A 23,404-nucleotide genomic window follows, 5' to 3' on the forward strand; every position below is an offset into this window, starting at 1 on the left:
AATGTAACTTAGCTGTTAGAAGTACACTTGTTTATGATCTTTAGCCATACATACGAAGCACATTGCACACTGGGCCAGGAACGCAATCTAGCGGAGCAAAATTAATAACTCCGAAACGAAGCGACTTGGTGTCTTCGGCAAAGTTTCTCATCATAATAAGGACCATCTATTGACATAAACAAAAAGTTCAAAACTCTTTCGCAAAGACGGCGCCACAATCTAACTTCTTTCTCTGAAGTTTTGGAGGCTTGACGACTTAGACAAAGTTGTTTATCTTGATAAAATAAACAACTCATCTTAAGACGTCAAAACTCCACAGCCTACACACAGAGAAATACTTAATTTAACACGTGACGAAATACATGTTTGACCTAAAGGATGAGACGTAAACAAACATGTCATGTAAAATTAAGTGCTCCGAGACTGAAAAGTTCAGTACTCGACGAAAAGTACGTTTGATTGAGTTGAGTTTTGCGTCTATTACGACTCAATTTTATGTCAAAAATGACGCTCGTATATGTCAGTCTCAGAGCACCTAAATTTACATGATTTTTTTTAAGTGTGTACCTAAATCCATATAACTCGGAATCAGTAGGCTGCGGAAATTTTACGTCTTCAAAAGAGTTGTTTATTTTGTCAAGATAAACAACGTTGCCGAAGGCATCAAGTTTCCAAAACGTCAGGGAAAGAAGTTAGATTGTGATGCCATCTTTGCGGAAGAGTTTTGAACTATTTGTTTATGTTAATAGATGGTCCTTATTATGATGAGAAACTTTGCCGAAGACACCAAGTCGCTTCGTTTCGGAGTTAATAATTCTGCTCCGCTAGATTGCATTCCTGGCCCAGTGTGCAATGTGCTTCGTATGTATGGCTAAAGATCGCGTGTAACGCTCATCTATCCATATAAAAGTGTGTTCAAACTTTTGATTGCCTGTGGACAATTGTAAAAACGTTTTTATGCTACTATTTATGACATTTGACTTTACAGCACTATTTAAATAAAACAACTGGTTGATGTTATCTACACTCCAAGAGTTCAAGAAACATATTCTAGTCATCGTTTTCTGTATATTCAAGATATCGGCATTAATAAACATTTTTCAATTTTGGCCCAATTTTATCCACTAGGCCCAATGTCACCCCGTCTTACAGTATTCAAAAGTTTTAAACAGCCAAAATTTTGAAATTTCACATGATTACATGAACATTTTTCCAGGAATATATTGAACTTAGAAATATATTTTATAAGCAATGACACCTACGAACAAATATTCAGCTCTTGAGGTGATAAATTCCATGAATAAATTAATAAATAAATAAATTAATTAATGAATGATTGCGACATATTTCAAGATATTCAGAATAGATCAGTTTTTTTTCAGATCTCAGATTTATCCAAGACAAATCTTTAGAATTGTGACATTTTGAAGAACTGTGTACATAATTTTAAAGAATATACCAAATGAGTTGTAAGGAAATTTGAAGGACAGTTATCAAGGAATTCTGGGGAAAATTATGAAGAAATTCTACAACACGTTGCTGGAAATTTCAGTAGAATTCAAAGAAAATGTATAGGAGAACTAAATGTTAACTCTTAGGAAGTTCTGAAGAGATTATTATGGAATTGAGTGGAGAATTGCAGGGAAACCAAAGACAAATTTGAAGGAATTTCAGGGAGCAATTTTGGGAATTCAGAGGAGTATTCAAAGATAAAGTTATACTCAGGGTTCCTATCAATATATTAAAAAAAAAATAGAATCGAACCAGCAGAACGGCAGAAAATCTCTTATCTATATATATCTAAGAAAATTCTGTAAAGAGCTCCATGTAAATATCGATACTGATTCTAATATTATTCTGACGATAGTAAAAACAAATCTTTAATGATTTCTTAATGAATTGAAGATAGTTCCGGAGGAATTCTTTGAAGACGAATCTTGAGGGATTGACAAGCAATTTTGGGGAGGAATCCGAAAAAAAATAATTCAAAGGGAGTTTTCAGAAAGAGTAGGAAGCAAATTCAAAGAGATTTTTGAAAATAATTTCGAAGAGCATTCCAAGGAAACCCTAAAGCATTCATTCAAGGGAACATTTTTCAGGGATATATTGAACTTAGAAATATATATTATAAACAATGAGATCCACAAAAAAATATTGAGATCTTGGGGCGATAAATTCATGGAGAAATACATGAGAAATTATTCGATATTTTCAGACTAGACCAGTTTCTTCTTTCGTGAACTTTTCGAGATTTAATACACCAAAAATAAAATGAAATTTTCCGATCTCAGATTTATCCAAGACAAATCTTTAGAATTGTGACTCTTTGAATAGGTGTGTGCAGAGATGGAAAATCATTTACATTCATTTCGTGCATTCATTTGCATTCATTTGCCTCTAATTTTTTTTCATCAACAAAATTCCGTAAAATAGTGTTTGAAGCTTTTGTAGGCTTTTATGTAAGCTACATCTTTTTTAAGCAACTCAAATCTTTATCTCTTATGCATGACGAATCAGACCGATTAGAATCCACCATTGTTTTTCAGTGAATGTAAATTGCATTCACTGAAAAACAATAACATGTTCTGCCAGCTCTATTTCATCATGCATAAGAGATTCATATTTTAGTTATTAACAAAAGTTGTAGTTAATATCAAAAGCTACAAAAGCTTCATACATCATTTAACGATATTCTGTTGATAAAATAAGTTAGAGGCAAATGAATGTAAATGAATGCACGAAATGACTGTAAATGATTTTCCATCCCTGGGTGTGTGCATAATTTTAAAGAAAATGCCTTATGAATTATAAGGAGATATGTAGGGAAATCTGAAGGATAATTATTAAGAAATTCTGAGGAAAATTATGAAGAAATTCTACAACAAGTTACTGGAACTTTTGAAAAATATTTCAAGAAAATTTATCGGAGCACTAAAGATGAATTCCTAGGAAGCTCTGAAGAGATTATTATGGAATTGAGTGGAGAATTGCAGGGAAACCAAAGACAAATTTGAAGGAATTTTAGGGAGAATTTTGTAAGGGGATTCAGAAGAGTATTCAAAGATAAAGATCAAAGTTATACTCAGGGTCCCTTTCGATATTTTCAATTTTTTTTTTCAGAAACGAATCAGCATACGGAAGAAAATCTCTTAAATATCAATCAATTAAAAAGAAAATTCTGCAGAGAGCTCTATGTAAATATCGATACTTATTCCAATCTTATTCTGACGATAGCAAAAACAAATCTTTACTGAATTTCAACCAAGTTTGAAGATAGTTCCAAGGGAGTTCTTAGGAAATTTCGGGAAGGAATCCAAAAAATAACAATTCAAAGGGAATTTTGAACATACTTCCAGTAAGAGCAGGAAGAAAATTCCAAGAAATTTTTGAACATGATTTCGAAGAGCATTCCAAGGAAACCCTCCCTAATGCATTCTTTTAAGGGAAATATGAGAAATAGTCTCACGGAACTCTGATGTGAATTCCAAGGCAATTTGAGAAACCAACATCAAGAGAATCCTAAAGACAATTGCTATATAATTCCGAAGAGAACTGCAATCCAATTCTGAGGTAATCTTAAAAGACATCTGGAGAAAAATTCTATAGAGTCTGTGGCACTTGAGGCTTGAAGTTTGTCAAGAATTCTTCCTGAAATTGTTTTTAAAACATGTCGAGACAAATTCTGGTACATGAATAATTTGTTTAGATCTCAGACTTAATTTTTGGTATCTTGTATGAAGAAAGTTTAGATATGCGAATTGAAGGAATATTGTACTTGTCGTACAATCATACTAATGCAAAAATGGTACAGGCATCGAAAGCTCTCAATTAATAACTGTAGAAGTGCATCCAGAACACTAAGTTGAGAGCACGCAATAAGCTAATATGCGATAGGCAGTAAGTTTGAAATGAGAAGAAGAAGAAGAAGAATAAAAAGAAGGAATATTCAAGATATCAGACTTCTAATGTTCATTAGCTGAATTCGATTAATAAATGCTTAAAGCAGAACAATTTATTGTAAAATTCAAATCAATTTCCCGGTGTCTTCCCGGTTCTCCCGAGTTTTCAGAATTGTTTATGGAAGATCCCAGGCATTAACAAATATTCAAAATTCTAAACAATGTATTTTAATTTTTGGTTTTCTATAAAATATTACAACTTAAATAGTTTACAATACTCTTTAACTCTTGGACGCCAAACTAAAAAAAAGTAATTAATAGTAACTAAATGATTTTTTCATGAAATCCCTCATTAGATACTGGTAGGGGAATTAATTAGGATTCTAGGGCTTCGATTATTTTCAAGCTTTAACACTTTGGAAAGTTTCATAGAGATTTCATAAATCCATGGATGTTTGTCTTTTTGATTTTCATATTCTTTAATAAATAACATTTAAAAATACTAAAGGAGGTTAGCGTCTTAGATTAATTTGCGATACTTCTTACAGAAAACTTAGGTAGGCGAATTTATAAAAATAGCTATGCAAGATACAGGTAAATTTAAAATTCATAATAAAAAAACTTTTAAAAGTGTCAAACTCAAACCAAACTCAAACCAGAATGAAGAAACACTTTCGATATTGTAAGCCTTCTATAAAGTTGCGAGATGAAGAACCAAGAAAAAAAATAAATCATTGGACATGGAAAAAGCGTGCCTAAAATGTTCGGATTCTTAAAAAAATATCTTCAAAAGCATGATTATTTTATTAGATTATAATTTAAAGGCAAACAAAAATGTTGAAGATCCTAAATATGGAAAAAAAAAACATCGTAGATCCTGAGATATAGGCAGAAATAAAGATCCTAAACTTGAAAAACATTACACAAAGGGACTTAGATTTTCTTATATCTGGAACAATTAAAAAATTATTAAAATTGTATGATTTAGACAAATAAATCGAGATCTTGAACAAACAATCCCAGCTTTCACAATTGAATTTTTTTTACGATTCAATGATTCAATACAAAATCAGATTCCAAAGAGACAAACGAAAATGGTCAAAGATTTAGATTTTGTAGACATTTACAAATACCTAAATTTTAAACTTCAACCGAATTTGGAGAAATGTTAGATATGTCGAATAAATATTCATTTTAAACCACTCAGAAGATTTAAAAAAATTTCTTGGTGAGGTGTTTGGTTTTATTCATAATGAGGTTCTTATGTATACAGTGATGTGCTATAATTTTGGAAATCGACAAAAAATGTTTGACATGCATACGTGAAACTATTCAAGTATCGATGGCAATCAAAATGTCGATTTTTCATATTAAAGTGTCAGATAATAGCAACAACTGCTTCGCGGAGGATAAGCTTAATATTTTTGGACTGATTAAAAAACACCAGACCTTAAATTTATTACTTGTTCCGATTATTGCTTACCAATAATAAGTAAGATGGGGAGACTCCGGCGTAGTGGTTAGCATCCATGCCTCTAACGCCAAAGTCACGAGCTAAAATCTCACCCCGGACAAGTCCCGAATGACCCAAGAGCGTTAAAGTGACTACCATAAAAAAGTAAGCTTTGGAATATTCTTTGACATACATAAATCGTTACCAACATGATTTGCAATGCTAAGCTGTATAATATGTGTAGTATTGTTTAAAATGCACACTACATAACGGATAATCACCCGATTTGTCCTAATATGAAAAATAATCTTGTCATTAGCCTGAATGGTCATAAGGCCGAATTTCGGAAAAAAATCTTAACATTTGCTGGTCTGAAAAAGGGAATGAGCAGCAAATAATAGAAGGATAAATAAGGTTAGTCCATTCCATTCCATAATTATTCCGTCTCATTTCAAGAAGAAGAATAAGTATGAGAAGAAGAAGAAGAAGAATAAACTACAGTTGAAAATCTTAGCCATAGTCAGGGTGGCCATTGCATTCAAGAAATTGAATTCCCGTTTTCTTGGTTTTTCCCGGATGTCCAAGATTTCCTAGTTTCATTTAAACAGCTAAATATAGTAAAAAACATTGTAAATTTTAAATTATTAAAAAAAAATAGATAACTAGTCGAATAAAATTTAATTTTTTTTGTGTAAGGTCATCGAACTGATTGTTATAAAGAGATAGATTGAACTTAGTAAATTTACAGAAAAACTTTTCAAAATAACAAACATAACGTAATTTTTATGTTCCCAGATTTTAAAAACAATCATGACTCATAAAATTAAACAACAATTGAGCATTCTGACACTTCGAGGAATTATCTAAAAAAAAATGATGAGAATTCCAAATAAGTTATGAGAAGAATTCCACATTATTTTGAGAAGTATTTCAGTAAAATTGAAAGGAGAGCTCTGAGACGTTTTGGAAGGGACTATTATGGGGACTATGAAAATAATTCCTGAGAATTCTGAGGCAAACCTCAAAGAATTTCAGGGACCATTCTAAGGACGAGAATTTAAGTAAACTCTACGGCAAACTTAATGATGATAGGCAACATTTCTGACACTACCCCTAATGATCAACTACGACTGAAAATCACTTAAATGTCAATCAATATATCAAAGGGAGATTTCAGCTGTTTCGTCAATATCATCGTGAATGATAGATATTTTCCTGCACTTCCCTGGGCATACAAGAATATGATGGCGTTTGCATACAAAGCTCTCAATTGATAACTGGGAAAGTGCTTCAAAGCAATAAAGATCGGGCACAATTTCGTGCAAGAACGAAGAACCCACATTACACCTGGAAACCACACCAACACCTTGCTACAGGTTCGTGTCCAGGATCACAATGACTTCACAATGATCTACTCAGTTCAAAATTATTGCGTTAAAGTTCATGGTCTATTTTGCCCAAATGCCCCCTGAAATGCATAAAAATGTATGTATGTTAACTGTACCTACCTGAGATCCAATGATTTTTTTTTAAGTTCATTGAAGTTCTCTGAAGTTGCCTAAAATCTTGTTTGCAGTGAAGCCCTGGGTTACATGTTATAATAATTATAGACATGATAAATTTCATCAAGACGGACTTGTCCCATGTTATAACTGTCTAGTTTAAACATAGCATAAGGATTTTATGAACATCTCTAAAGTTTTCTTGGGCTTCTCTGTGAATTTCCTGAATTTCTCTAAATTTCTCCAAAACTTCTCTAAGGTGTTTCGTAAGTCTTTCTGGGGTTACCTAAGCTACTATTAAATTCTTATGAATTATCTGAGTTTTGCTAAGCTTTTCCTAAGCATCTTGCGGCTTTTGAAGATCTCTAGACTCCTTTTTTTCAAGTTTCTTCTGAATTTCTCTTCAACATGCATGAAGTAGCCTACATCTTTTAAAGGTTTCTTAAACTACTTTGGAGTTTTATTTTTAAATGCATCATTATTGAAATTTTTAGTAGTACTTTGAAGATCTCTGTGCTGTTATTTATTCGCCATACTTTTCTGAAGATCGCTGAAAGTCTGTAAAGATTGCTAATTTCCTAAATGTGGATTCCACTGGAGTTTTACAAGAGTTATTGTGTGCTTTTTCGTTACTAATGCTTTTTGAGGATTCCCTGGTCAGTTCTTAAGTTAAATTAAATTTTGTGAAGCGCGCATAAGTATTCAAAAGTTCTCTGAGCTTTTCTGACGATTGTTGAATGTTACAGAAGTACCCATAATTTCTCTAATTGCTTCTAGGGTAATAGATTCCTTGGTTTTCGCTTACATTTCCATGGATTTTTTAAGCTTCCTTAGGCTTCTTTGAAGTTCTCCTCAACTTCTTTAATGATCCCTACGTCTATTTGTTTCCTCTTCCTCTATTATTCTCCTTAATTTTTTTTCCCGAATTGCTCCGAAATTCGTTGAACTTCTCGTATTTTTAGTTTTCTTGGAATTCCATAAATTTCTCCTCAACTTCTTCCAGGTTCCATCCCTGAGTAACGCTGAAGTTCACTGAATTGCTCTCTTAGGTTCGCTGAACATCTCCAATACTCCTCAGGCCATCTCTGAAGATAATGCCCTGAGTCATTCCGAGATTCCTTTGAACTTACCTGAAGTTAGCTTGAATTTTGGTAATACTCTCTGAAGTACCCTGAATGTCGCTTGAATTTTGCTTTCCTCTCCTCTGAAGCTCCCTTAGCTTTCTCTGAAGTCCTCGTACACTTCTCTGTCGGACGGACCTGGCATCAATGCCTCTCGCGCTGTATGTCACGAGCCCAAATCTCATTCCCGGAGAAGCCACGAATGACCTGCAATGTGTTAAAATTTCAACATTAAAAAAAAGATCACTGAGGTTTCTTAGAGTGTTCTAAAAAGTTTAAGGTTCTTAACGTCAATATCAGACATAAAGTGAACATTTTATACGATAGATGAGGAGATGAAAGTGTAGAATTGATAGTTCCGTTCTGTGTTGTGAAAATATCAAAAAAATAAATCTCACCAATGCCCCTAAGATAACGCTTGATTTTCGTTGTCAAAAATCAACAACCAAGCGTAGCTACGAATATCAAGCTAAAAAACTCACCAGCCACAATTCCAACTAAACCGTGGTAAGTTTGAGTTTCATGATTTTTGCTTTACATCCAACCGCGACCCGAAACTACCGTCACCGCAGGCAGCATGAGCTTCGTGTCTGCCATCGGTGAAGAGTAAAGAGAGATAAGATAGCAAACCATGCTTTCTCTTTCTAAGAAAACGATGTGCAACGAAATCATTTTTGTGTCGAGTCAACTCTCTGTTTGATTTTTGCACGTTGTGAATAGTCTTGCAATATCAAAGGAGCATGTAAAATCAATATCAAGCATGATATTTTGATCCAGTATCACGCGTGATATTGAGAGCGTATGAGAGCGCAAAAATATCATTTGATTGATGATTTTTCCAACACTGAAGTGATATTAGATAGCATGAACGAGTTGGGAGTTTCGCGAAATTGACGTTTTAATCTATGTTTGCAAAAGCACATACGTCTATTTACAAATTCATTTTAGAATTCCAAAGGATTTCCCAGATGTAATGGAACGTATGGCTTCAAATCCCCAAATTCGGACAAAAATTTCTCACACACGCGTGTCCTACCGATCAAGTGCACTTTGCTTCTTAGTATCCCCTAGTTTTTACAAAGAAAATTTAGTTCAAACATTTGTTGAAGAAGAAATTAAAAAGAAACTAATTTTCAAAATAATTGCAAAAGAATTTTAAGAAGGATTTCAAAAAATCCTTAGCAAAGTGTCAAGGGAATTCCAACGAGAATTTAATGGTAATTACGAAGAGAATTCCAAACGAATTTTCTGGTAAGTTAAAGGTGAATTCCACACTACTTCTAAATATGATACATACTTATTTTTTGACATGAAATGATAAAACAGTAGATTTCTCTTTTAAATGTTAAACAGAACATTTATAAACAGAAACCTTAACATAATTTATGAAAATTTTATTAAATTTATGTCATGTTTAGACTAAAGAGCTGTAACATGTTATAAGTGTTTTCATGGTACAAGAAGAATGTATCACCATTATTCTTTTTGTTTGTAAACAATACATATCACGTTACAACTCCCATACATGTCATAAGCATCACCGGAAATTAATCTACTTTTCGATTAACGAGCATGAGCATGATTGACCGCCCTTGGATGCAACTCCGTTATTGCCAGATCAGCTGTAATAACACAGAGAACCAATAGACGTTGCTTGGGACTAGCATTTATCAATGTGTAAATACTGGTGATCTAAAATTAGGCAATACCAGCGCCGACCACGTCCGAATGCTGGTCAAGAAAGGAATGGGTAGGAATATGCTGACGTAATACTCGCTTTAATGAAAGCCGAGAACACCTCTGCACTTCCACGAGAAATCACTGGTATGTTGGGATTGCAGCAGGATTCGTTTTGGTAAATGATGTGCTGACGTGATGTCCTAACGATTCAATAGCGCAAAGGAGCGTGGGATTGAACCCACGGTCTTCTGCTCCGTAAGCAAAGTCGGTCGCCATTAGGCCACCGAGCTCTTTATACACAAAACAATTACGATCAAGTTTGCGTTCAACTTGTTGTTATCCCGGCGGCAACCTCACCACCAAAAACGACAACAACTGCTCTTGAAATGGGGAAGGATTTGATATCGATTTCCGACCAGCTCGTATTTCCTAAAACTCAAATATTACTTCTTTTACGTTCTCGGTTCTCCAACCGGATTTCTTTACGCTTAACATCGTATTATGAAAGAAAGGCGGTTTAAAGTATAACTCTATAATGTGAAGGAGCGTGGGATTGAACCCATGATTTTCTGTTCAGCAAGCAGAATCGGTCTCCACAAGGCCAACGAGCTCCTTATTTCACAAAACAATTACGACCAAGTTCCACTTGCTGTTACTAGATTTCGGTTTCGGCGGCGACCTCACAAACGACGACAACAACTGCTCTTGAGAAGGATTTGATATGGATTTCCGATCTATTGAGTAAGCAAAAGTCGCTTGATTGCTTACTAGCCCAGCTCGAGCAGTTATTTGGTAAATATTGAATTAAGCTCAAACAAATAATTGGAAAAGATCTCATAAGAATTATATGTAATGTTTCATAAGCTTAAAATCAATCGCTCTTCCATGTTCACCGAACTAAGATTTCGAAAATTCACACGTAAAAAATTTCACCCTTCATCGAATCGGTGTAAAAATTGCAATTTAGATTTCGAACCTACAACCCCTTAAATCGCGATATAGGCCTCAATTAAGGAGATAAACAGGATTAAACTTTTTTTGTATAGAAAACACAGCACGAACTAAAAAGAGAATACTACCGAAGACAGCAAATCAAGAAGACTGGCAACTTTTCCAGAATCCAAGCGACAGATACAATGGCACTGCACTTGAGTAAAGGTGGAAGCAACGCATAGAAAAATGAGCAATTACACAAACCCTTCTTCTGAGGATGTAATCTTTGCTATCAAATTCGTTCGAAGCATTTACCTTTGAGCGGCAGATGACGCGATTGTACCTGTCTCATACCGTTCGTTTGAGAAAATGGAAGAGTTGCCAGTCTTCTTGATTTGTTGTCTTCGATACTACCCAAGTAAAATTGCTAGTTTAATAGTGATTTTAAAGCATGCTACAAGTCTAAATCATGGTCTACAGAACCCTCATAAAACCAAAATTGTTACTTGGGTAGTGTATAATTAGGGTGTTGACTCAATGAAGAAAACCAAATTCCCTGATATTCCCTGACTTTCCAGTAAATTCCATAATAATTCCAGGTGCCGGTCCTTCCCGTTTTTGGCAATCCCATCGGCTATTACTTTCCTCATTACTATACTAGTGCCTGCTGGATATTTTTCTCTTTGAATTTTAAACTCTTTCAATGAAGCTTTTGTTTTTATTTCGCTTTAATTCTCGGAATTCTCCGCAGAATTCCCATGAAATTCACCTCAGAATTCTTGACCACCAATTGAAAAGGGCCTATTAGCTTTTGAGAGCAAAACTTGTAATCCCCTTTCCCTGCCAACACCATCGGGCAGGGGAAATTCTCCCGTTGAAAATTGTCCTCCAATTTTGCTCAGTTTTATCTTGGGGTTCTCCTCTTAATTCATCTGGAAATTGCTTGGAACTCTCCTTAAAATTATCTAAAAATTCTTTTCGAAATGCGCATGGAATTATCCACAGAATTTTCTTTGGAACTGTACCCTCTAAATTCAATTCCTTGGTATTTTTTAACGAATCCTGAAGGCTTCTTCACATCGTCATGGAATTTTCTAGAGAAGTGCTTCAATTTTAACTCTGAACTCACTAAATTGACATGGGAGTGCATGTCGAAACTCTCGTAGAGATTTTCCTAAATCTCTCTAAAAATGTTCTCTGAAATACCTCGGTGTTATTTCTACAATTCGTTCTAAAATCTGTTCAAATTTGTTTTGGAAAAAAATCTGAAATTCGCTTAATAGTTCTTCAAAGTGACTGTATCCTAAAAATCTATTCGAGTCCAAGGGTCTTAAAATCCCATTTTTTTCGAAGAGAGGACGAACCATATTTTTCCGGATTTGTCACCGAAATTCACGGGATTTTTCCGGTTTTTTTCCTGGTGACTTCAGCCCGGTTTTTCGGTTTCCCGGATCACTGGTTACCCGGCATTTTGGATATGAAACAGTTGTCTTTAATCCCATTATTTGCTTTTCCTTAAACTCATTTTGAGACCCAGCTCCGCTATAAAATTATACGGGTAATACGCTTAACTAAAAACTAATTCGCAGGCGGACTCGGGAAATAGTAAACGCAGCGATTTCCCAAAAAAAAATCTGTAAGTTACTTCTAGCTAATTTTACGGCTGTAGCCCAGTTAAAAAGCATTTATACGTCAAAAATAGACGTCACATTAAGTACATTTAGTTTGACATTTCGTTCGACATTTGGTGAGAGGCGTTCGAATGGAATATTAAGCGTTAATATAAATAAATTTGTTATTATTTTCATTTCACACTGAAATCAAGACTTGAAAGCGTATTTAGCGAAAGCATTAAGCCTATTAAAATCGCAAGTGCAATGCAGTGCAAATATCATTAATAAACTTTACACTGTTTAAACTCAATAGACGTGGATTTTTTATAACGTCGATCAAACAAGCCATTGAAGTTCACCTCAGTGTTTTTTGACGTTTGACAAGCTAGCCAAATTAGAGAGTGGAATTCGCTAACTAGACTGCACTTTTAGCCCAGCTAGCAAACAACAAGTACAGTATTCGGAAGAAACATCGTTCTCTTCTTTTAATTCATTGCCATTCGTGCATTTACTGACAGGTGCTCCAAAGGATTGATTTTTGTTAAACACAGCTGGATCGAACAGACACACCAATCTACTCAAAGGTTAAATTTTGTTAGAAGCAACTAAGCGCAACATACATTAAGGAGGGAGTACACTTTGATTTTTCAAAAAAAAAATGCATTTTTTTTGGCTTAAAATGTTCCTTGGGATGTATACTTTAATTTTGAAAAGACTCCAAGTCCGCCAGAATATTCCTTACCGCTTTACGAAGCGATTTCCTAAAACATGTACCGGCGCGCTGAGAGAGCATTTTATCTTTAAACGCGTTTATCTCGAAACGGGTTTTTTCAAACTGGCGTGGGAAATAACTCTAACCAGTTATCATCAAATTTGGATATCGCCTAGGTTTTCTTGTTCAGAGTTAAATTCTGCTTAGAAATACGTATCCACATTTTCGATTTTGTCACGTCACGTCACAATTTTGTAAGCATTTTTAGGGTAAAAAAATGGACTTTTTTTTTCCTAAGGCCACAAGTTTTGAAAAAAATTAATTAAAAAAAAATCGCCACTTTTATTGATAGATGCGCTGTGCTCTATCGACGCTCTGAGTATCCTTGTAACGTTTGATTACAAGACTCACCGTTGACTTTCGGGATTTTAAAACTTTTGCTATTTTTGAGGCAGACCACGAAGGGTTCTCTAGATGTTTGTGCACAATTAATTTTCTTTTCTCAAGTTCCATGATCCGTAATTTCGGGATGCGTCGATCAATCGAGAAAAACTTTTCACCAATTTCTTTGTCAATGAAACATCAACAAATGCCTGTCAAACGTTTTTTGTTCCAACCACCAGGGGCGCGGTGGTGTATTAAACCGCGCGTCCAGATTTACTTTGCATCGAGCTTTAGGTAGAAAAACGGCTAAAAAATGTGTGAGAAAACACTTGATTTATTTTATTGTAGCTTGTTTAACAATGATTTCCGGGAAAAAGCTTAGCGAAAAAGTTCATGCATGTTTTCTTTAGGTTGTAGTTCCCTATTTTTGACCTGAATATACATCAAAAGTGTATTATTACCGTTTTTCCAAATTTCTAGTGGAATAGCGCCATCTATGTGATAAAGGCCTTGACGAAATGGTTAATTGTTACTCAGTATCGGCAGTCAGAATTCAATAGGTCTTAGTTGTGAGTAAGTTGAATTGATGTCATTTTCAGAAAAATCGAAATTATTCCAAAATAATTGAAAATAAAAATGCGTTTCCTTAACAACCTTTTCCATGGATTCTTAGGCTACTAAGATTATAAAGGTTCTTAAAAACGCCGAAAGATAGGTACAGAAAGTTTAAAAAATCACTGTTTTTCACACTGTTTGCACGCTGTTATAAAAGGAGACTTCTCCTAAATCATAAAAGTACCATACATAATATTCTTGTGTTTCTTTTGTTCTAGTTAAATGTTTAAGAATGACATGTCATAAATAATTCAACAACCATCCCTCATTTTATCATATTTTTAAATCGATTTGCAAAGAAAAATTTGTTTATAACTTATTCCCGATACAGCCCTTATCAGACAGAGAGAGCCGGGGCAAAAAAAAACCTGATGCAGACAAAAATGCAATCCGATAAACTTGATTTATTTTTTTGCCTCTTCGAGCACAAGGTTTTTCGTCTGTTCCGTTTGCATTCGGGCGAGTTCCAGCAGCCGGCATCCAACGAAGCGTACGCTGTGGATATTGTTGTTGTTGTTGTTGTTGTTATGATGTTGTTGGAACTGACTTTCCGAAGCCTGGGTAATTGCTGGGTCGGTTTCGTGCTGTTGCATTTAGCGCATGCATTCATACGACGAGGCTTGAAATGCGAAGGCTCTTGCGAGAACTTCCGACCGTGCTGCTTTTGCTTGTTCTCATTCTGGCTTTGTGTTCGTCTGTTTTAGATTACTTTCGGGAAAGTGAAAAAGTCTGGAATCTGGAGTTAATGACGAAAAAAGTAAATTTAGCAAAGGTAAACAAACGAGGAAATAAGGTTGAAGATTATGGGTAAAATGTTAAACTGTGATTACAATAGAGGATTTCCAGGCCAAATAGCAAAAACAAAAAAAAAAAATTCTGACTCGACCTTCTCGGATTTCCATGAAACTATGAATTATTCAGAGATGGTTGGAAATACTATACTGATATCAACTAATGCTTCATTAGTGTGATAACTTAATCATATTAAAGAAAGTTCTGAAGAGGATAGGTTGATAGTTCCGCTAGAGTACGGCACACAGTGAGACGAAATCAAAAATAGTGGAACACGGCTATTTGCGACGAACTATTGAGTTTAGCATTTCGATGTCTTCTAGATCGTTTCTTCATTTTTTCGAATACTTCAACTAAAAAGTAAACATTTTTTATTAAGGATGGTATACACTAAGATAACAAAATAACTTTTTTATGTCTTGTTGAAATTGATGAACATCTATGGAAACATGTAGATGAAGTCATTTTAAGGAACCTTGTTCAAGGCGTAAATTTTCTATCTCTCAAGTGGACGAAGTTATAGGGTGAAAATGGATTACTAACGCTAGTATCCCCTTAAAAACCATTTTTTACCATTTGAATTTTACAATTTTTTCAATGTTCTACATAGTTGTAAGTGCTCTAAAACTGCACATTTTTGCTCAGAAAAGCAAATCGCTATCTTTTCATGTAAAGGATTTACATACATATTTATAATTTTTACACACTAACTTTAAAGGGGTGTATCTTGCAGGTTAGGAGGTATTAGCAGCTAAACTCAACGTTATTTCGTTCAGCAACTTATACCCTACTGTTACATATACAATTCAAAGGGGGATCCAAGGGGATACCTAATGTATTTTCTTATATAGTATCTCAATGTTATGTTACGTTTTGCTGTTATCATGACCATTTTTCCAAGTATGTACATTAGAGTGGGTTGTAGCTTCGACAAAGTTGTTTGATATAGTTTTCTCAATCCAAGTTCGAGCTTTGGTGAAATTTTAACAATATTTGGATATTTGGTGAGCAAATGAATAGGATCGTTCCGTTTCCCATACAAAATTTAAAATTCTTCCGCATGTCGATAATATGATTAAATTATTTCAAATTTTGCCCAGTTGTTGGGGACCAGAATAAGTATTGAAAGAGCAGTGGGAAACCCACTCAAATGTAAACACTTGGAAAAATGGTTATGAAAACAGCAAAACGTAACAAAACATTGAGGTACTTTTTAGAAAATTCATTATGCATCCCCTTGGATCCCCCTTTGAATTGTATATGTAACAGTAGACTAAAAAATGGTGAACAAAATACCGTTAAGATTAGCTGCTAATACCTACTAACATGCAAGATACACCCCCTTACAGATAACGTTGAAAAAAAGGGACTTAAATCCTTAAAACAAAGAGATAGCGATTAGTTATTTTTTTTTCAGCAAAAATGTTCAGTTTGAGAGCACTTACAACTTCGTACACAGAAAAAAATTCTGAATTTTAACTATCGTGTAAAATTTCCCTTCGTTTAATTCTGAGCTTTACTTGGCATAAACACCGAAATCTTTTACAAGCTTGCAAACAATTTTGCTAAATTATGCGATATTCCGCTTAAATTTACACGAAATATCGCGTAAATTTATGCCAAATCTAGCGTTAATTTTATGTGCGCTATATCTCGTAGAAATTTACATGAATTTTTCAAACGGTGTAGAACATCGAAAAAATTGTAAAATTCATACTAAAAATTTGTGGTAAAAAACAGTTTTTAAGGGGGGTTCTACCGTTTGTACTCCATTTTCACCCTATAACTTCATCCACTTGAGAGATGGAAAATTGAAGTCTTAGACAAAATTCCTTAAAATGCCTTCATCTACAATGTTTCCATAGATGATCATCAATATCAACAAGACATAAGAAAGTTATTATTTTTATCTTAGTGTAAACCTGCCTTAAGTAAATTTTTTTACCACTACAATAAAGTATTTAAAAATTGAAGAATAGTCTAGAAGACATTAAAATGCTACACTCAATAGTTTTGTCGCAAATGGCCATGTCCAGGGCTATGCATTTTCGAAACATAGAAAATAAAATGAACTCTCCGCAGAATCACTTCATTTCGAGCAATATCATTTTCGTGTAAGTCATCGTGTTTCTTGTTATCGAGTCACGATGAGCATTCCTCCTTTCAAACATGACTTTACTATCGCTTGTTTCGTTCGTCAAGTGCTTCAGTTCATTTCATTTGAAGCAAAGACTTGTTTCAATTGACGCAATGAATGAATCGAAAACTGCTTCCTTCGTTTTTTTCCACTTTCACTTCAATTCGGGCTCATTCGACTTTTCACGCATCGCGTCGTCAAGCATAAAAATATAGTATCCGCACAATATAGGTTGCCCATAGGGAGGGCATCCGGATTATATGTAGTAATAATATATTATTTTATGTTAAACGAAAATTGAATTAACGAGGCCATTTTAGAGTCCAAGATGGCGGCCATCGGGGTCAGGAAAAGTCTCAAATACCATACAATAGGATATTATCTTCTATATTTTCGGAACGAGGATGGCACTTTGATGCTGAAAATCGATACCCGGCGCCATTTTGGAATTCAAATGAGTGAAAATTGATTTTGGAAAGTGTCAAATACCCTAAGATATGGGTATTTTAGGAACGGGAACAACGCGTAGATTTCAAAAATCGATATCCGACGCTATGTTGAAATCCAATATGGCAGCCGTCAGGATTCAGAAAGTGTCAAATACCCTACAATATGGGTATTTTCGGAACAGCCAAAATCTGATAATCGACGCCATTTTGGAATCCAAGACGATGGCCATCAAGTTTCATAAAACGTGCCAAATACCCTTAGATATGGGTATTTTCGGAACGGCGACAACGCGTGGATGCCGAAAATCGATATCCGACGCTATTGGACTCCAATATGGCGGCCATCGGGCTTCAGAAAAAGTGTCAAATACCCTACTATATGGTTATTCTCGGAACGGGGACAACGTGTAGATGCCAAAAATATCGGTATCAAATACCATTTTGGAATCCAATATGGCGGCCATCAGGTTTCAGTGTCAAACAGTCAAGTGTCAAATACCCTAAGATCAGGGTATTTTCGGAACAGGGAACTTTCCAATTCCCACGACGCGTAGATGCTGAAAATCGATATTCGATACCATTTGCAGGCCATTTGACACTTCTTCTGAAATCCGAAGCTACCATCTTGAATTTCAAGATGGCGTCGGACATCGATTTCTGGCGTCTAGATGTCATCCCGATTCCAAAAAACCCACATTGATCGGTATTTGACAGTATTTAACAGTTTTTCTGAATCAAAGCCGCCATCTTGGATTTAAAGACGGTGTGACATAAATTTTCGGCATCTAAGTAAAAATAACCATATTTTAGGGTATTTGACAATTTTCCGCAAATCGGAAGTCGTCGTCTTGGCTTTCAAAATGGCGTCGAATATCGATTTCCGGCCTCTAGACGCCATCCGGATTCCAAAAATATCGATATTGATGGGTATTTGACAATATTTCCTATTTGTTCTGAAATCGGAAACCGCCATCTTAGATTTCCAAATGGCGTCGCATATCAATTTTCGATCTGTAGACTTCATACTGATGACAAAAATTTCAATATTGATGTGTATTTGTCTGTATTTCCACTTTTTTTTTAAGTTGGAAGCCGCCATCTTCGATTTCAAAATGGCGTCGTATATAGATTTTAATCCTCTAGACATCATCCCGATTCCAAAAATACCTTTATTGATAGGTATTTGACAGGTCATAAAAACTGCGCGAATTTGGATCGTACAGCTTCGCTTCAATGCAAAAGTAAGTTCATTTGACAATGAAAGAAGAAATGAACACGAGTCAAGTCAAAACAAACAGCATGAAAACTGATCGAAAGTGGTTCTGTTGATGTTGACGGCGATCTGCTCGAAGAGAAGAAAGAATGACTTTCAATTGAAAGTGATGGTTTACAGCTTCATCATCACTTGATGATTTTCGATTAAAAGTGACTTTGTGGGGCCCTGGCCATGTCCCTCTTTTTTGATTTCGTCCCACTGTGCAGCAGTGTGAAAAATTTGAAAAAAAAAGTTAATTTTTTTGACCACCCTAACATGGAAATGGTCACCCTAATGACAACATAAAAATACGGGTCTAATATTTTGCGATAATTTTGAAAAAAAAAACTATATCGTTTTGCTATGGCATGGCTGTATATCAAAATCGTAAAATGCTTTACTTATCATTGATTAAAATAATAAATAGAAGAACCCTAATACACTTCCCTGAGGCATACCAAGGTTATTCCGCGTGGAATTAGAAAAAGTATTTAAAATCCTACCATTACTGCATTAATTACTTCAAATACACTCTTAAGTAGTAATGGCATAATCATTAGCAAATTGAAATTTTTCTGCTCTCATACGCGCTCAAGATCACGCGTGACATTGGAACAAAATATCATGCTTGATATAGATTTTACAAGCTCCTTTGATATTGCGAGACTATTCACAACGTGTAAAGTTGAAGCTGAGAGTTCTAATCGAGGCAAAAATGATTCCGTTGCACCTCGTTTTCTTAGAAAGAGAAGGAATAATAATGCTATTTCTTATTTCTATTCACCGATGGCAGACACGAAGCGACAGCTGCCAGCCGTTATGGATGTTTCGGTTGCGTTCGGGTGAAACTCAATCTCACCACAGTTTGGTGAGATTTGCAGCTGGTGAGTTTTGCTAGCTTGATATTCCGAGCTGCGATATCACAATTTGCAATATCAATCGCAGTTGTTTGCTAGTTGATTTTTGTGTACGAAAATCAGGCGTGATCTTGATCTTTGATGAGATTTGATTTTTTGATATTTTCCCAACACTGCTCATAAGTTCATTAAATATTTTAATGGCTGACAAAATTAGAAATTTTAATAGTTTTCGAAATATACTTAAATATATTTTTTCATTAAATCAGCGGCACCGGTGGTGTAGTGGCAAGCGTGACAGCCTATCGCCCCAAAGGACCTGGGTTCAATCCCAGTCGGCGCTTTGGAATTTTCTGACGCATAACATCTCAGATCACGCCTTCATTCGGAAGGAGGAAAGTAAAGCCGTTGGTCTCCGGATGGGTCGATAAGTTGGGTCCAGGTGTGGGAGCTGCCTCCCTGGCGTCGGTAGCATTAGTACTCAGTACGGGAAACAAGATCGACGGACAATATTTTTATTAAAACATTTCTGATCTTTCGGAAAACATCGGAGAAGCGTGAGATAGATTAGAAAGCGTCAACTATTATCAACATTTCAGAAAAAAAATACCATTCAAACCTCTGAATCTCGCAGATGGTGCCTCTTAGAAATATTTCATGCGTACAGATGTCCTTAAATACTAGAAAAAAAACAGCTTGTGTGTGTTTTTAAAACAATTTAAAGAGATACGTTTCTGAATTTATGGCTGCTGAATCTACATAAATTTATCAATTATTGGTACAGTGTTGGGCTTATTTGGTTGCGTTTATTAAAAGTAAGAGCTATTTGGGAAAAACGCCTTTTCCTTGAAAAACGTTAATAGGGGAAATGGATTTAATTTCGGCCTAAATGCCCTTAATTTGGGCCCATACATAAATTCAGCAATCGACTAAATTTCAATAGCCATCAAAAATATTCATTAGTACCGTACCAATGACGCGTTTACCTAGATGAAATTAATAAATAGCAGATTTTTTTGCAATGGGCCCAATCTTAGATCCATAGGCCAACATTAGAACCATTTCCCCAATCTTGAACTATAGTTAACTAATTTGTTTTTGAAATTTTGATCATTTTTAGTCATAATAAAGATCATTCATATTCCACTAAATTTACTAAACTTCGTCCACTAGGAAAACAGTTGAAAATAGTGCGTTTTACTAAAATAAATCTAACTTCATACAGGTTATTCCAATAAAGTCCAAAACTAAAACGATAAATCAATAAACATCTGTTTAACCACCAGTCAGATTTAAAAAAAAAATCTATCAGAATGTTTCAAAAAATATTCCACTTGCTCATTTCAGTCCCAGCCATTACCTAAAATATTGCTCAAGTCACCAAACCGATCGGACAAACCATTTTCGAGTAACAATTTTCCGAAGATAAACTTAATGTTTACTATAGGCCCTTTTAAAAAAACAAGGCTTGTGTGTGTGTGTATTAGACTGATGCAAAATTTGAAATTTTCGCTCCACAGTGCTCAAACGGTTCCAAATTGGGCCCTGATTAGCCTCCCAAAACTTGAACTCATTTAGTGAGAAACTGACTTGGCACAAACCATTTGAAGTTTATATGGAAATTACTATGGGAAAACAAAACTTTTTGTTTATTGTCTTCGAGCCTTTTTACATATTGTACTTTTAATAAATTCTATTGTTATTCTTATGGGAATTTTTATCAGCTACAACTTTACAGAAAATCGTTTTTCAGCCAAACGTCAAATTAAATAGTTATTAATTGTTTAAAAGATTAATAATCTTATGGCAAGATTAAGCAACTGTATTGTGGGCAACACTGTATTCTGCAGTGTCACATAGTAGCCATGATTTTTGTCCTCTATTCTACGCGCCATAAACAAAAATGTTGCCTGCTGAACAGTTGATTGAGCATAATCATAAGACATCAGTGACTTGAATCATTAATAACTTTTGTTCCTTATTTTTGATCGAAAAGTGGTATTTAACAAAGTTGTAGCTGAGAAAATTTTCAACAAATTCAGCTATCATTTTCTAAAGTATTGGGAACTGGTGAATTTTGAGATAGATATGAACCGAAATTATAGTTTCTCCATAGTAATTCCCACATAAACATCAAATGGTTTGTGCCAAGTCAGTTTCTCACTAAATGAGTTCAAATTTCAGGAGGCTAATCAGGGTCCAATTTGGAACCGTTTGAGCACTGTGGAGCGAAAATTTCAAATTTTGCATCAGTCTAGTGTGTATTCCCTCTAACCCCCACTGGCCGGCAGTGTTATTATGGAAGAACTCTCTCTACAATGTCGCATTTATGGTAATTGTAGAAAGCTTTAGGCCGGGAGTTAGAAAGTGCAGATCCAGTAACCCATTTCAGAATGTCTGGAGAGTCACGCCCATTCCGAGGTTACTTTCACTTATAATAAGCCCCGCATGTATGCATCACTGTTATCAAATGGATATTGGTAAAACCGACAACGTCTTCCAGGTTCGAAAATATTCTTTTCATACCTGGCATGTATTTAGTTTATCTTTTTTTTTTAATTTTAAAATGTATATGGACTGATCTCATCATGTTAATTTGATACTGCAATCCATGCGTTCCGTAATTTTGATTTTCTCTAAGCTTTGCATCTCATTTCGTGATGCACCTTTGTCGTAATACTTCCTTCAACGAACACAAATTTTCTTGCATTGCCATGGTCATCTGGGAGGCTGTTCACGTCTAGTGCTTTCCCCAGAAACAGTTCGCGGCCACCAACTGCCACCCGTCCAGTCTTGGGCGTATCCAGCGAGGCATCTTTCATATTGCTGATTCACGGCAACTTCGGCCACCGAATCACCACAAAAACTCGCGACGGACATATTATCAACACGTTTCCGGGCTAATTCAACAAACGGACCGATCTCTCAATAGAACTACACGCCAAAGTGTAGCATCCGAACTCGGAGAACCGGGCTCCCGGGAGGCAAACATTAGAACTGAAGCTGCGTCGTATATTTTGGAGGTCAACCGAATCTCTTAAGGAAAACACAGGCAAAACACGATATATCACTAATTGATAACTTTATGAACACTTGAAACAAAATTTCAACACACAAAATTAACAAATTTAAAGCTAACAATTTAAATTAATTCGCTGACAAAACATACGCAGCTAAAGAAAAACTACAAGAGATAGCCCTATGGGGTTGTACGCAATGGTGACGTAGGACTACGTGGTCTTATATAATAAATCTTATTTGTTAACTGCAGCAGGAGCTTGTGTTTGGTGTAGAAATAGGATTTTAAGCGGGTTCTCTCTGTTATACTCTTTAGTATGACGCGCTTGACATAGATGGCCCACAACGACTCACGAAGAGCTACTGATTCCGATCAATAGCGGTGCGGTTTCTTCCTCCTTCTATGGATGCTCATGTGGGCTGCAGCTCGCTGCTTGCAGGGAGCCTTTCGTTGTGTACTAGAGAACACCACCACTCCCCCCCGGTGATTGAATAAACACCGTTTGGTGAGACCAGATGGAATTCAACTTTTAAATCTGTGTTAGGGAAATCGCTTTTCGCAGGCAACCGGTGATAATTTTAATTATCTTAGCAACAGTTGCACATTCGTGCAATTTTCAATAGTGAAATTTCGAAAAATTATAAAGTCTTAAATTTAACGGATGCGTAGAAATATTTATGATCGATTGGTGATAAAATTATTTGAATTGGTCCAGGGGCAGCTGAGTTATTAACGTTCAAAATCTTTCATAATTTTGTTACATGTTCCATTTCCGGGTTTCACAAAGTGTACTCCCATATAGAAATTACAGACGTAGTCCTACGTCAAAACACGTCAGTTTTCAAGCGCAGCCTACTGCGATCCGATCCCCTTTTAAAAAACCAGGCTTGATTCAAAATTGCTATTTGGAGATGGAAAATGGTACTTTTGGGCAAAAAAGACAGTTTCTGCTAGTTGTTATCCATATAAAAACAAATACAACA

General features: G+C 35.3%; 1 protein-coding gene across 3 annotated transcripts in view; it reads right to left on the reverse strand.

Annotated features, from left to right (window-relative positions):
• Positions 1 to 23,404, reverse strand: part of jing — a 300,757-nt gene that overhangs the window by 59,314 nt on the left and 218,039 nt on the right. Inside the window, exon 2 of one of the 3 annotated variants that reach the window (XM_065235694.1) lies at positions 7,985 to 8,182. The exons of the other annotated variants lie outside the window; for them this stretch is intronic. The gene's annotated coding sequence lies outside the window, so the exon portion shown is untranslated. The remainder of the gene's footprint in view (positions 1 to 7,984; positions 8,183 to 23,404) is intronic. 3 annotated transcript variants of the gene reach the window in all.

The sequence above is a fragment of the Ochlerotatus camptorhynchus genome, unplaced genomic scaffold (genome assembly GCF_037179485.1).
Source record: "Ochlerotatus camptorhynchus isolate MF236.1 unplaced genomic scaffold, CSIRO-AGI_Acam_v1.1 ptg000503l, whole genome shotgun sequence".
NCBI classification, from domain to species: domain Eukaryota; kingdom Metazoa; phylum Arthropoda; class Insecta; order Diptera; family Culicidae; genus Ochlerotatus; species Ochlerotatus camptorhynchus.